Here is a 14181-nt window from a genome sequence, read left to right as displayed (position 1 = left end):
TATTTATATATATATGTGTATATATATATATGTGTGTATATATATATATGTGTATATATATATATGTGTATATATATATATGTGTATATATATATATATATATATATATATATATATATATATATATATATATATATATATATATATATATATATAGAGAGAGAGAGAGAGAGAGAGAGAGAGAGAGAGAGATTGGATTTGGTGATTTTGGTTCTTATGGTGAGTTGTGAGTTGGGGGAATCTTAGCCACTAGATTATATTAGAGATGAGTGGCCAAGATCAAATCTTACATGTCATATAAAACCATTGTCATTTACTTATTTTCTCTTTTTTCTAATGTTACTTTTTTTTTTTTACTTTAATTTTTTTTCTCTTTTTTCTTTACCTCGTGTTATTATGCTTTTTTTTCCACTTTGATTTTTGTTTTCTCTTATGTTTTTCTTTAATTTACTCATTATGTTACCTTTTTTTCTTTTTCTTTTTGTACCGGATTTTTTTTTTACTTGAAATTTTTTTTAACACGAGTTGTGAGTTTGTGCTTGGAAATCTCAGCCACTAGATTATATTAGAGATGAACGGCCAAGATCTAATCATACCTGTCATATAAAATCACTGTCAGTTACTTATTTTCTCTTTTTTCTAGTGCTATTAATTTTTTTTATCTTAATTTTTTTTCTCTCTTTTTTTTACCTCGTGTTATTATGCTTTTTTTTTGCAACTTTAATTTTTTTTTCTCTTATGTTTTTCTCTAATTTTCTCATTATGTTACCTTTTTTTCTTTTTCTTTTTGTACCAGATTTTTTTTACTCTTATTTTTTTACCTCGTGTTATTATGCTGTTATTGTGCTTTTTTTTACTTTGATTTTTTTTACGACTTTGATTTTTTTCCTCTTTTTTTACCACATGTTATTGTACCGTTATTGTTATTCCGCTGTTATTGTGATGTTATTCTGCTGTTACTTTGATTTTTTTTACGACTTTGATTTTTTTTTCTTTTTTTCTTACCACGTGTTATTGTGCTGTTATTCTGCTGTTATTGGGATGTTATTCCGGTGTCACTTTGATTTTTTTACTACTTTGATTTTTTTTACTACTTTGAGTTTTTTTACTACTTTGATTTTTTTAATCTTTTTTTTACCGCATGTTATTGTGCTGTTATTCTGGTGTTATTGTGATGTTATTCCGATACCACTTAGATTTTTTTACGACTTTAATTTTTTTTCTTTTTTTTTACCACGTGTTATTGTGCTGTTATTCTTATTCTGGTTTTATTGTGATGTTATTCCGGTGTCACTTTGATTTTTTTACTACTTTTGATTTTTACTTTTTCCTACCACATGTTATTGTGCTGTTATTTTGGTGTTATTATTATTCTGGTGTTATTGTGATGTTATTCCGGTGTCACTTAGATTTTTTTACTACTTTGATTTTTTTACCCTTTCTTTTACCACATGTTATTGTGCTGTTATTCTGGTGTTATTGTTATTCTGGTGTTATTGTGATGTTAATCTGGTGTCACTTTGATTTTTTTTACTATTTTTCTTTTTTTCTTTTTTTTACTACGTGTTACTGTGCTGTTATTGTGGTGGTATTGTTATTCTGGTGTTATTGTGATGTTATTTCGGTGTCACTTTGATTTTTTTTATTAGTTTGATTTTTTTTTTCTTTTTTTCCCGTGTTATTGTAGTGTTATTTTGGTGTTATTGTGGTGTTACTCTACTGTTATTGTAGTGCTATTTTGGTGTTATTCTCATGTTTCTCTAATTTTCGCAAAAGGCAAATATAAGAGAAATAAGATGGGTCACAGGCTAATACAAATATACAATGGCGATTTGCATAGACCGACATGCTACAGTTGCTATAAAAGCTAATGTTATGAATTGTTTCAACTTCCGTAAATGATATAATGTTGACAAAATAAATGTTTGGTATAGCTCATTTCCGATCCACGCCCACATTTGATCACATTTATCACGGACACTAGCTAAGCATGAACAAAGTTGCACAACACGAATGTCAAATTTCTGGTCAATCTACACTCAGTCAATTGCCTCCATTCATGCTAACTGCTAAAATAGCGCAGTACTTGAGACGGAGGTGACCACGATTGAATTATTCAGATAAAAGATATACATTTACAGGGCTAAACTCTATTTACAAATCTACAAGTAAAATAAAAAATCATAGCTAAACTCTAAGTTGACATCAGCAAATCATAGTTTGTGAGAGAGCTTGTTGTAAGCATTTGAAGATTTTCTTGTTACTCAGAAGTCCTGTAAACCAAAAGTCACGACTTGCAGATAGTTATGTGAAGTCTTCGTAATATTCTCACTTTGATTTGAATTTTTGATCTTCCTAAGTGGGATCACTATCTGCAAGAAGTAGATACATCATTTTAATTCATTATTTTCAGCATTATTACTAGGTTTCGACAAGAATGAAAAAAGATTATTAATTTCAACAAAAAATTAAGGTAATATTGAGTATGGTAATTACCTTGTAGTGGAATCTAAGAGATCCACCTCCATCAGGAGAGGAGACTTTCGCAACAGGCCTGTCACTGTAGAATGCAAGTTTGTGAGTTGATATGAAAAAACGACCGGGTATCAACCCAGCTGTTGTGTACAAGCTGCATTGACATGCTCTCAACAGCTGTTCTCCTTCTCTTATACTGAAGATCCTCCTGAACACCTTGTCGATTCCTCCTACTTGCAATATCTTCGCTCCTAACCCGAGTTTTCCCTTCACTGTATCATTCATCAGTTTATGTTATTAACATTAACACCAATACATCACCAATCGACAACCATCGAGTAACCCAAATTGCTGAACTTTTTTTCGAAAATTAAACAATTATAGATCAAACCTTGCTTTAATAGCGGAAATACTCCTTGTAATTGCTGAAAACCCGACGAAAATCCCAAATTCACGCCTAAAATCGAATAGAAATCGGTTCTAACTCGGAACTAGAACCCTAATTCGAAATTGGTGGGTGGTATTGCGTGTTAGCTTGACGGCCTGACGAGGGGAAAGCAGCAGCGGTAGTCGGCGATAGACGATGAACGCCATTTTTTATCTGGGAATGAAGATTATTAGAGAGTACAGTGAAACATAAAGGACGAACTGAAGGTAAGAGAGAGTGTGTTATTAGGAATGGAGAACGGGGAAGAACGCGATTTTTTTGTATTTTTCTTTTTTTTTTTTTTTTTGACGTGTCATTTGATCTCAGCCCTTGGTTTCTTTTGATCTAGTGGCTGAGATTTTCCAAACTCACAACTCACCGTAAGAACCAAACTCACGAGATCCCGCCTCTCTCTCTCTCTCTCTCTCTCTCTATATATATATATATATATATATATATATATATATATATATATATATATATATATATATATATATATATATATATATATATATATATATATATATATATATATATATATATATATATATATATATATTGTTCCTGTGTAATTCCGGAGCGCTTATTTGTCACCACCCGTGCTTGTAGAATGACGTCTTTTGTTAACTCCTCCTTGCGGTCTCCTCAAACAATGAGCAACCGAGGGCTCGGCTTTGGGCGAGCGAACTCACTCCGACGCTCAAGTCGAAACTTAGAAAGATAAGTTGTTGTTACTTGGTGAAGTATATATTGTAGAGAGATAAGGAAGATATTACCAGTGAATAGTGATTCTTAGGTTAAAATCGGATCCTTTACTCAATGAGAGTAGAGGAGTATTTATAGACTTTCACCTTTTGTCACGTAGTGGCCAAGTGGCTAGCGGTGGAAAGACTGATCTACCCCTCGGCCAAGGGACCCATGGCAGGCCGGCGGGCCCTGTTGACTCACCGCCGAGGGGTCTTGGATGTGAGTTCGCGGATGTGTGCCCCGGCTGGCTGGTTGCCCCGCCGGACCCATCGATAGGCCGACACGTAGCGTCGGTTAGGGCATCTAAGTCGTTGACTTCTTTGTGGATATCTTTGACCTTGCTCAATATGTTGACCGTAATCGGTCACGGTGCGAATATGCCCCATCAATTTGCCCCAGCGTAGTCTATGCCGTGGTATGGGCTCCGATGTATGTTGAGCGTATATTCTGCGCAAGACAAAATTTTCTCGCCCGCTTCTTCTACCTCGGCGTGGCTCGCTTAGGCCGTACCATATCCCCCTCCACATGGTTGTGTAATGGACATCCGATGTGGAAAAGGCAATGACGCCGGAGACCGAGACCAGGTGGAGAGTGCCGGTTGTTTATGATTGCCCCCCGGCCTGCTTTCGCTTGGTTGATCATGTGGCCGGCGGAGAAACGGATACTTAGGAATTTGTTGAGGAAGATGAACAGGCAGAGAGATATGAAGGGGCGTGTTGAAGACGCTTGGTCACTGTTGCATTGATTGACATTCAACTGTTGCAACGATTGCCTTTCCTCCCTGGCATCTTTTGGCGATTTAATGATATGTCTGTAACCTTTTGCCTTTCTTTTCCTTGTATTTTGTACAACTTTGGTAGGTTGTGTTTTGGCTTATCCTTATGGGGACGGCCGTCGTCTGCATTCTTCTCGTTTGTAATCTGTTGTCATTAATGAAAGTTTGCTTGTTTTGCCTCTGGCTTGGCCGAGGGCTTTTCTTGTCTTCTTGCGTTATTAATTGAGCGCTTTTTCATTTTTACCTTCAGCTTAGCCGAGGCAGCTAGAATGCGTATCTCAACTGCGTTTAACGTCTTCTTCTTGAACATGTTAGCGTATCGACCGTTGTGTCCCCTGCCAGGCCATCGGTGGACCGAGGCGACTAGGGGTTACGGCGCGACAGCGCACGCTAGCGTATCGATCGTTGTGTCCCCTGCCGGGCCTTCGGTTGGCCGAGGCGACTAGGGGTTACGACGCGACAGCGTAAGTTAGCGTATCGATCGTTGTGTCCCCTGCCAGGCCTTCGGTTGGCCGAGGCGACTAGGGGTTACGACGCGACAGCGTAAGTTAGCGTATCGATCGTTGTGTCCCCTGCCAGGCCTTCGGTTGGCCGAGGCGACTAGGGGTTACGACGCGACAGCGTATGTTGGCGTATCGACCGTTGTGTCCCCTGCCAGGCCTTCGGCGGGCCGAGGCGACTAGGGGTTACGGCGCGACAATTCTTGGGACCGTATTTGCCGGCTTGGGCCGGGGCGTCTACCTCGATATGACCGCGGAGGGGATAAACACTTTGATGGAAAAATTGGGTGATTCTTCATTAGATGTAAACATGCGTTGGGGTGCCAACAATTGTTTTGGACACCTCCGCCGCTACACAAAGTATTTCCTGAGATTGTCAGTGTTCCAATGGCTCATCAGAGGCACACCCTCCATGTCGGTCAGCCGGTATGTACCCGGCCTCATTTCTTCAACCACTTTGTAGGGACCCTCCCAGTTGGCCTTTAGTTTACCATGAATGTTTCCCTTGTTGGTGGCGGCCGACTTTCTTAGGACTAGATCCCCTACTTTCAAGTCCCTTTTGTGGACTCTTCGGTTGTAAGCTCTTCTCATTCGGTTTTGGTATACCGCCAAGTTGAGGCGTGCTGTATCTCGGCTTTCTTCAACTAGGTCTAGGGAGGTTCTTAAGCTTTCCTCATTTTCAACCGGGTTAAAGGTGGCCGTTCAATGTCGGCACCGTTGCTTCAATTGCGGGATCGCGCGGACCAGTAGACTAAGTGGAACGGACTGCACCCGTTGCTTCTTTCTCCGTGGTTCGCAGGGACCATAGGACGCCGGGTAGTTCATCGGCCCATCTTCCCTTTAGGTCTTCAACCGTCTTCTTCAAACCATTGAGGATTGTTTTATTGGCGCCTCCGCTTTGTCCGTTTGCTCTGTGGGTGACAGACGGAGGAGTATGCAAATTTGATACCGAGTTCTTCCAGCCATCTCATTATTGTGTCACTCCAAAACTCTCGGCCGTGGTCGAATACCATGACTTGGGTAACCCAAAACGAGTTATGACATTTTCCCAGATTACCTTTCTTACGGTGACGTCGTCTTTGCGAGTCTTCGCTACGACTTCAACCCATTTGGTGAAGTAATCAACGGCGACAATCAAGAACTTTCTTCCGCCGGATGCCGTTGGAAATGGCCCTAGTAGATCCATCCCCACTGTGCGAAAGGAAGGGGATTAAGTACCGGCCGCAGTCTCGGGATGGCGCATGTATCACCGGAGCATGCATTTGACATTGTTGCATTTTTGGTCTTGGCTCTGGAATCCGCAAGCATGGTGGGCCAGAAGTAGCCGGCTCGGAGAGCTTTGTGGGCTAGTGTTCTTGCCCCCATGTGATGGCCGCAGATGCCTTCGTGAATCTCTGTCAGTATTAGCTCCGCGTCGGCTGGTCCGACGCACTTTAAGAGTGGCCTCGTCACGGACCTTCTGTACAACTCCCCTTCAAACACCAAGTACCTTGCTGCGATCCTCTTTATTTTCTGCGCGAGACTGCGGTCCTCCGGTAGTTCACTTGTCAATTTGTACTTCATTATCGGAGTCATCCACGTTGTCTCGGTCTCTATGTTACCCACCATGCCGACGGCCTCAGTAATGCTCTTGGCATTCCTGATGTCCACCAAAGACGGTTCGGTGACATTCTTGATGGTTGAACCGGCGAGTTTGAGAGAGCGTCGGCTCGGTTGTTCTCGGACACAGGAATGCATTGTATCCGAAAAGATTTTAACTTTGAGGTGTCGGCTTTTACTCTTTCCGGTATCTTACCATTCCGTCGTCTCGAGTCTCGTACTCTCCTCTGATTTGATTAGCCACCAAAAGTGAGTCTGTTTTCAAAATGATGTGCTCCGCCCCTGCGGCCCTAGCTAGCTCGACTCCGGTTATCACCGCCTCGTATTCGGATTCGTTGTTTGAGGCCGAGAAGGTAAATTTCAAGGCGTACTCGAACTCGTCCCCGTTTGGGCTGATGATAAGTATGCCGGCTCCCGAGTGTTTCGTCGTGGAGGACCCGTCGGTGTATACCTCCCATACTCCGGGGTTTTGCTCTTCTTGGTATGTGCATTCGGCCAGAAATCGCCGGTGCTGTCCCTTTATCGAGGGCCTCGGCTTGTCGAATGCCGGCCGGATAGCTCTCTCGCCCATTTGATGAGTCTGCCGGATTGCTCAAATTTTTCCAATGCTTTCTCCAACGGCTGGTCGGTTAGGACCGTCACAGGATGTGCGTCGAAGTAGGGTTTCGCTTTCCTTGCCGCGACGACGACGCAAAGGCGCTTTTTTCGATCGGCGGGTAATTTCTCTCGGCGGCAACAACAGCGTATGGTGACAAAGTAGATTGGGTCTTGTTGCTTGTCCTCTTCTCTCGACGATCACGACCGACCGTGGCCGAGGTAATCGCTATGTACGATATAGTGTTTCCCCCAAGATCGGCCGGATAGGGTTGGGAGAGTCCGAAGATGAGCTTTCGGTTGTTTGAAAGCCGTGCTCTCCTCCTCCCCGGTAAGTCTTTATTCCCCTTCAACACCTTGAAGAATGGGGTGCTCTTGTCGGCCGACCGAGAGATGAAACGGGCTAGAGCCACCATCCTCCCGGTCAAGATCATGACCTTCTTTCGATTCCTCGGCTCCGGCAGGTCTAGGATCGCCTGGACTTTGTCCGGATTGGCATCAATTCCCCGGCACCGACAAGTACGCCGAAGAACTTACCGCCGGACACCGAAGTTGCATTTCATTGGGTTGAGCTTCATATTGTACTTCCTTAGTGAACAAAATGTCTCGTGCAAATCGGCTAAGTGCTCATTTGTCGGACTTGCTTTTTACAATAGCATCGTCGACGTAAGCCTCAATGTTTCGCCCTTTTTGATTTTGGAACACTTTGTCCACCAGTCTTGTGTAAGTTGCACCGGCGTTCTTTAAACCAAACGGCATCATTTTGTACATGTATGTGCCGTTAGCAGTGATGAATGCGCATTTAGGCATGTCTTCCTCGGCCATGAACACCGATGATACCACGAGAAGGCGTCCGGCGGCTCAAGATAGTGTAGCTCGCCGTCGCGTCGATTAAACTATCTATTCGAGGCAAGGGATAGCAATCTTTGGGGCATGCTTTATTAAGATTGGTAAAATCCACGCACATCCTCCATGCCCCCGATGATTTCTTCACCATTACAACATTAGCTAACCACTCAGGATAGGTACAAGGCATGATGAAGCCTGCCGCCAGCAATTTATCTACCTCGGCTTTGATGGCCTCATCCTTCTCGGCTGAGGAGTTCCTCATCCTTTGCTTGACAGGACGAGCGGTGGGGAATACGTTTAGTTTGTGAACAATTACTTCCCGCTCACGCCCGGCATCTCGGCCGCCGAGTAGGCGAAGACGTCTTTGTTCTTTCTCGCAGATCTAGGAGTGCGGCTCAATTTTGGCTCCCGTTAACACCGATAGTTACGGTGCGGCCTGGGTCAATCTCTACCTCTTCGGTCTCCGCTCCTTCAACCATGCCGACGGTGGCACCCATGTGCTCGCCCTCCTGTTGCAAGGATGGGCTCTTCCCCTTCTCTGACTTCTTCGCCACTTTGAAGGATTGCATGTTGCACCCTCTGGCGGACACTTGGATATTGACCACTTCGTCCTTTTCGTTCTTTGAAACAAGCTTATGCGCTTCCCCGTCCGAGACATACATCAATGTCGAGCCGGATGGACATTACTTGCATCGGCCTCGCTCGGGGTGACTCGGCCTATCGAACGTTGTAGGCGGACGAGCCGTCAATGACCACGAACTCGACATAACGTTTTTGGCCGCACTTCCTCGCCGAACCTCACCGACAACTGATTGACCCAAGGGGTACCAGTGCCGCTCTAGAAAAGTCGTACGGGTTGGTGCGGGGGCTCAAGTCTTCAACTTTCGGACCGCGGTTGAGAAAGCATTCGCCGTACATAATGTTTGTGTAGGCGCCGTGTCAATCGTGCACCTCTTCACCAGGTGGTTGGCTATGTCTAAGTGGACTACGAGTGGGTCGTTGTGAGGGTGATGATTCCCTCGTAATCCTTCTTCCCAATAGTTATATCGGGGATGTTGGAAGCGGGAGTCGCCGTGTTGGGCACAAAGTTGATGGCCCGATACGACTCGTTCAGTGCCGTTTGTGCCCATGAGCGGACCCACCGTTCTCGTTGCCCCGATGACAACATGGATTACTCCCATCCGTTCAAGACGGATTTCTTATCCGAACCGTTGGCATCGCCTTTTGGCCTTTGGCAACATACTTGCCGAGGCTCCCCTTCCGGATCGCTTCTTCAATGGCATTCTTCGGATGCCGGCGGTTGTCGATAAGGTGACCGGTGTGGCCGTGGTACTCACGATCGCTCGTGTCACCGTCACTCCTCGGCCGGGAGGCCTCTCCCACTTCGACCCTCGCTCTTGCTCGGGCGAAAACCTCGGCGCGGACACGGCCGGGGGGTATGATCATTGTACCGCCTCGGCGGTCGTTCCTGAACTCCCGGCGTCCGCCGAGTTCATTTCTGGTGGACTGTCGACGTGACCTATTATCGTCACGGCGTCTTTCATCCGGGTTGTCCTCCGGCGCTTTTTCTTTCGAGTGCTCGGCCTCGGGGGGCCTACCCGGTGTTTTGTGGTAGTCCTCCACCTTAATGGCTTGATCGGCCATTTTCCTGGAGGAGTCTAATCTCTGGCCGCCGCACTTGATGAGCTCATTCTTTAGGTCTCCTCTCGGGAGGCCTTTCATCGCCGAAGGCGCCAGGTTCATTGCTCGGCTCACGAATCTGCCGAACCTTGGCGTCGAACCTCTTCACATAACTTCGGAGAGATTCGCCTCCTTCCTGTCGATAGTCGGGAGGTCCGAGGTCTCCACGACCCTCCTCTTGTTGCGGGAATACTTGGGCTAGGAACGTGTCCTTTAGGTCGGCGTAATAAAGATATCGACCCGTCGGGTAGCCCCTTGTACCAACTTTGTGCCATCCCATGCAGTGTCGTTGGGAAGATTCGGCACCAAACCTCATCGGGTTGCTCCCATACTGACATGTGAGACTCGTAAGCCTCGACGTGGTCGGTTGGGTCGCCTTCTCCTTTGTATGCTATATGTGGCAACTTCACTTAATCGACTGGGGGTATCTAGGACGTAGGCGCCGAGGGGTCGTCGACCACGTGTCGAATGACACGCGGCGATCGGCTCCTCGCATCCCTAGTCCGGCTCCTCTCCCCGTGGCGGGAAGGGCTTCTTCTCCGAATCGGTGAGTCGGGCTTCTTCTCCGACTCGGTGAGTCGGACTTCTTTCACTCCTCCGGGGTGCCTCGTCGGCGCTGCGCGGCCATCCTCCCGCGAGTGCGGGAAGGACTAAGGTCTACCACTAGCGCTCTGGGCTTCCCCGGCGTCTTGACAGGGCCGGCTTCTTCCAGTGCTCCATTCAAGTCTCTTGGAGTCACATTCTGGGCCCTGGTCTCCTGGACGGGTTCCGCCGCTCTTGTCGGTGTGACAGTGTGAGCCGGCGTACTAGCAATTATGTCCAGGAGTAGCTTCAGCTTTGCTGCATCAACCACATGTCCCATGACGGTGACCTGGTCGGCGGGCAGCGGTATATCTTGTTCCTTTGGCGTCCCGTTCGTCGTATCAGTAATATGGCCGGTGGGGGACTGCCCGATTTCTGAGTTGTGAAATGTGTCGTCTTGGTAGAATTTGTTTTCCACCAACACCTTCTCTGGTTGTTTCGACATCTTCTTAGCTTTGTGGGTGGGTTTTTGTTTTGTTTTTTTTTTGTTTGGGAATGAATGTGACTAGCTTCTAGTATCTTTCCCCACAGACGGCGCCAATTGTTCCGGGTGTAATTCCAGAGCAGTTATTTGTCACCACCCGTGCTTGTAGAATGACGTCTTTTGTTAACTCCTCCTTGCGGTCTCCTGAAACAATGAGCAAACTGAGGGCTCGGCTTTGGGCCGAGCGAACTCACTCCGACGCTCAAGTCAGTAAACTTAGAAAGATAAGTTGTTGTTACTTGGTGAAGTATATATTGTAGAGAGATAAGGAAGATATTACCAGGTGAATAGTGATTCTTAGGTTAAAATCTGGATCCTTTACTCAATGAGAGTAGAGGAGTATTTATAGACTTTCACCTTTTGTCACGTAGTGGCCAAGTGGCTAGCAGGTGGAAAGACTGATCTACCCCTCGGCCGAGGGACCCATGGCAGGCCGGCGGGCCCTGTTGACTCGCCGCCGAGGGGTCTTGGATGTGAGTTCGCGGATGTGTGCCCCGGCTGGCTGGTTGCCCCGGCCGGGACCCATCTGATAGGCCGACACGTAGCGTCGGTTAGGCTGTCTAAGCCGTTGACTTGCTGTGGATATCTTTGACCTTGCTCAATATGTTGACTGGTCAGCGGGTGCAGAATATGCCCCATCATATATATATATATTACTAGTTTTTATCTTGATGATATTCTTGTTATACTATAGATGGTTAAATTAATAAAGTTGAACTAAATGAAGTTGAACTGAAGTGTAAGAGTTAATTTGTAAATAGATAAGTTTGTAATTAACTTAATCAAATATTATTTATATAAAGTTATAAACTTACTTTAAATAAAGTTAATTTGATTAAAATTACCTTATTTAAAGTTAAATAAAAATAACATAACTATAGTTAGTTTATAAAACTTAACTTAACCAAGTTAATTTTAACTGTATTTAAGTAACATATATATTAGGATGTGTTCTTTTCGGCTGAACTGAATTGAACTGAACTTAGGCCATGTTTTTTCGGCTGAAAAGAGTTGAACTAAACTTAATGGAGCTAAGCTGTAACACCCCCATACTCCAAGTGCCTTACCAGGACCACCCAGGTATAAGGATGATACCATCTCGGTTACCCGAGGCAATGATAATCAAATAAACAATAATGAAACAACATTTAAATAGAAATACTTTAGCGAAAGGTTACAATCTCAAAACCAAAACCAAAATACGAAATACATGTCTCAAACCAACTGTCTAATCAGCTAACTGAAATGTTTATTAAACTACTAGCTACAGCGGAAGACTTCTATCATCAGACCGTGGCACATCCCAGCTATCCCAGTAACTCAACTCATACCTGCTCAATAACTGCTCACCATCCCCGAATGGATCACCACAGTTTTTAAAACATTAAACGGGTTCAGTACTAATCACACAATTTATATAACCAACAAGACAAGAACAACACAACAACTCAAACAAATCACACTCAATCACCCACTCCAATCAATCTCCGTCACCGACTGTCCACTGGACCAGCCCTGCCAGTGGGGGACCGCAGTCGTACCCACCAAATCCCCGCTCATCATACCGAGCGATAACCCTGTCCCATTAATGTGTACATCCCCTCCCGTGGCGGGTTCCACAGAGGGCGAAACTAGGGCGTGAAGCCACTCCCGCAAGTGACTCCACTCAGACGAGAACGCATCTCGAGAACCAGAGACAAACAATCACAACCATCAACAGCAATCAATCAACAACCGTCATAAAACCAATACGATAATAATCAGCAATTACACAACACCAACAATGCATTATGGGACTAATACTGAGTAGGGAAACCCTACCTGGAAAGCACAACACAATCAGACGATTTCACAGCTGATATCAAAACGCTTCCTCTACGAATCCTCCTCCGAACATACAAACATATAATCACTACCAATCATACAAAACAACGAAACCCCCAAATCCCAATATTAGGGTTTAACCAATTTTAAGGAAACATTATAAAAATGGTACGTAGGTCTTATCCTCGACGCAAGGATCACAAAGGTATCAAGAAAGGTAATCCGACCTTCCAAGCTCCGGGATTTGCCAACAATGCGATTAAAGAGAATGACGTAGTTTGGTTTCTCTTTTCACAGTAAGTAGGTTTTAAAAAGTGTTTAAAGAATAGTGACGGAAGTAATATATACTTAATCGCATTATTAACAAAACCCGAGAAATCATCCCCCGTAAACCGGCTACTCGATCGAGTAGCTAAGGTACTCGATCGAGTGCCCCCTTACTCGATCGAGTATCCACGTTACTCGATCGAGTACCCAACAGGTCAGAAACTATTTTAATCTGCAACTCGCCCTTACTCGATAGAGTAAGGCCTACTCGATAGAGTACCCCAGAGACTCATAAATCCGTAGTATTACAGTCTTTCCTCCTTAAAAAGAACTTCGTCCCCGAAGTTCAAACCACAACAAAACAAAGACTCATACTACGACACTCCCGACTAAACAACCAAAACAAACTCAACATAAAACATGTTATTAACCCAAACTCAACCCGACTCAACGACAACAACCATACCGACACAACATAAAAAGGGTATAAAAACTCTTAAAAACTCTTTGCGATCATCTCCTACCCCCTTAAAAGAAACAAGGTTACGTCCCCGTAACCATACATACCTGATCAAAAAGGAAAGGGTAACGCTTTCTCATGGCATCCTCTGCCACCCATGTAGCTTCCTCAGTCTCGTGGTTAGACCAAAGGATCTTAAGCAAAACTGTCTCACCACTCCTAGTCTTCCTAACCTTCCGGTCAAGAATCTGCTTAGGTACCTCAAGATATGATAAAGACTCATCTAGCTCTAAGCTCTCTGCCTCTAACACATGTGACGGGTCACTCACATACTTCCGCAGCTGCGATACATGAAACACATTATGCACTCTCTCTAACGCAACCGGTAAAGCCAGACGATATGCAACCTCCCCAACTCGCTCTAAGATCTCATAAGGCCCAATGAACTTCCGACTCAGCTTGCCTTTCTTCCCAAATCTCATAACCCCACGCATAGGAGACACTTTCAGAAGAACCTTATCCCCAACCTGAAACTCTATATCCCGGCGATGTAGATCTGCATAACTCTTTTGCCTATCCTGAGCTGCTCTCATCCGTTCCCTGATCATCTTAATCTGTTCAACCATCTCATGTACCATCTTTGGTCCTAGAACCACTGCCTCAGCACTGTTGTCCCAACAAATCGGACTCCTGCATCTCTTCCCATATAAAGCCTCAAACGGTGCCATACCAATATTAGTGTGGTAGCTGTTGTTGTAAGAAAACTTTATCAAATCCAACCTCTGTTCCCAGCTACCACCAAAGTCCATCACACAATCTCGTAACATATCCTCAAGAGTTTTGATTGTTCTCTCACCGATCTGTCTGTCATGCAGGATGAAAAGTCGTACTCATCTTCAAAGTTGTTCCCAAAGATTC

General features: G+C 44.8%; 1 long non-coding RNA gene across 1 annotated transcript; it reads right to left on the bottom strand.

Moving 5' to 3' along the window:
- Positions 1-2021: 2021 nt before the first annotated feature.
- Positions 2022-3207, bottom strand: LOC141591192 (uncharacterized). Its single transcript, XR_012520723.1, has 3 exons — positions 2867-3207; positions 2497-2747; positions 2022-2372 (listed from the first exon to the last, which is right to left on the bottom strand). It is a non-coding gene; the product is annotated as an uncharacterized LOC141591192 (long non-coding RNA).
- Between the last annotated feature and the right edge of the window lie 10974 nt (positions 3208-14181).

This window comes from Silene latifolia, chromosome 7, assembly GCF_048544455.1.
Source record: "Silene latifolia isolate original U9 population chromosome 7, ASM4854445v1, whole genome shotgun sequence".
In the NCBI taxonomy this organism is placed as follows: domain Eukaryota; kingdom Viridiplantae; phylum Streptophyta; class Magnoliopsida; order Caryophyllales; family Caryophyllaceae; genus Silene; species Silene latifolia.
This window is presented reverse-complemented; position numbering and strand designations above follow the sequence as displayed.